Genomic DNA, 2,167 nt, shown 5'->3' with positions numbered 1-2,167 from the left:
CTTCAGCAATATGTGAACCATGAACTTCCAGATGTTCAAGCTGGTTTCAGAAAAGGCAGAGGAACCAGAGATCAAATTGCCAAGATCCGCTGGATCATGGAAAAAGCAAGAGAGTTCCAGAAAAACATCTATTTCTGCTTTATTGACTATGCCAAGGCCTTTGACTGTGTGGATCACAATAAACTGTGGAAAATTCTGAAAGAGATGGGAATACCAGACCACTTGACCTGCCTCTTGAGAAACCTATATGCAGGTCAGGAAGCAACAATTAGAACTGGACATGGAACAACAGACTGGTTCCAAATACAAAAAGGAGTACGTCAAGGCTGTATATTGCCACCCTGCTTATTTAACTTCCATGCAGAGTACATCATGAGAAATGCTGGACTGGAAGAAACACAAGCTGGAATCAAGATTGCCGAGAGAAATACCAATAACCTCAGATATACAGATGACACCACCCTTATGGCAGAAAGTGAAGAGGACCTCAAAAGCCTCTTGATGAAAGTGAAAGTGGAGAGTGAAAAAGGTGGCTTAAAGCTCAACATTCAGAAAACGAAGATCATGGCATCCGGTCCCACCACTTCATGGGAAATAGATGGGGAAACAGTGGAAACAGTGTCAGACTTTATTTTTTGGGGCTCCCAAATCACTGCAGATGGTGACTGCAGCCATGAAATTAAAAGACGCTTACTCCTTGGAAGGAAAGTTATGACCAACCTAGATAGCATATTGAAAAGCAGAGACATTGCTTTGCCAACAAAGGTCCGTCTAGTCAAGGCTATGGTTTTTCCAGTGGTCATGTATGGATGTGAGAGTTGGACTGCGAAGAAAGCTGAGTGCCGAAGAACTGATGTTTTTGGACTGTGGTGTTGAAGAAGACTCTTGAGAGTCCCTTGGACTGCAAGGAGATCCAACCAGTCCATTCTAAAGGAGATCAGCCCTCAGTGTTCTTTGGAAGGAATGATGCTAAAGCTGAAACTCCAGTACTTTGGCCACCTCATGCGAAGAGTTGCCTCACTGGAAAAGACTCTGATGCTGGGAGGGATTGGGGGCAGGAGGAGAAGGGGACGACAGAGGATGAGATGGCTGGATGGCGTCACTGACTTGATGGACGTGAGTTTGAGTGAACTCTGGGAGATGGTGATGGACAGGGAGGCCTGGCATGCTGCGATTCATGAGGTCACAAAGAGTTGGACTCGACTGAGCGACTGAAGTGAACTGAACTGAACCCTTTAGCTGTTAGTAGCAATGGGAAGTATAAAGGGAGCTGACTTTCTCCAGTAAAAGGAGGCTCCCACTCCTTCATTCACCCTAAATGTTTGCTTTGTGGACCATGCACTGGCTCTGAGCTATCCATTTAGCCATCTGCTCTTGCTGTCCTGTAGCACAGATCTGGTCAATTATCTACTTCTATGTTGTGTTTAATCATTCAGTTATGTCCGACTCTTTTCAACCCCATGAACTGTAGCCCTCCAGGCTCCTCTATTCATAGGGATTTCCCAGGCAAGAATATTGGAGTGGGTTGCCATTTCCTTCTCCAGGGGATCTTCCCATCCCAGGGACAGAACCCAGGTCTCCGGCATTGTAGGGGGATTCTTTACTGTCTGAGCCACCATGGAAGCCTTTCAACTTCTATAGATATGGTCATATCTGCTTCTATAGATACAGTTCTCTTATTCCCTCCCCTTTAGAAAAATGAGTTTTAATATTAATTGTCTCTATACTCTTTTTATTTTTATTTTATTAAAATAACATCTCTTTACTTATTTCGCCACACTTTGCAACCTTTGGGGATCTTAGTTCCCTGGCCAGGAATCAAACCAGTGCCCCCTGCACTGGGAGCATGGAGTCTTAACCACTGGGCCACCAGAGAATTTCCTGTCTCTATATTCTTGAAATGTACCTGTCTGACCTTTCTTGGATGATTTTAAACCTTTGTTTATAACATTAATTCCTTTCTGATTACCAAAGTAATATTTTATTATTATAAAAATCTGAAAAATAAAACCAAAAAAAAAACACACAACCCTCAAAGAGGAAAGGAGCAAATTCTGCTAACTGCCCCACCTAGAAATGTCAGGCCTGCTAGCATCTCCCCAGCCTTTTTGTATCCAGCACACAGGCATTCTCTTTTTCTCCCCGCAAATGAATCCCATGATGCATA

The sequence above is a fragment of the Bos grunniens genome, chromosome 1 (genome assembly GCF_055505025.1).
Source record: "Bos grunniens cultivar Pamir isolate PY7600 chromosome 1, Bosgru_T2T1.0, whole genome shotgun sequence".
Lineage (NCBI taxonomy): Eukaryota > Metazoa > Chordata > Mammalia > Artiodactyla > Bovidae > Bos > Bos grunniens.
The sequence above is the reverse complement of the archived record's forward strand: the minus strand, read 5'-3'. Positions refer to the sequence as shown.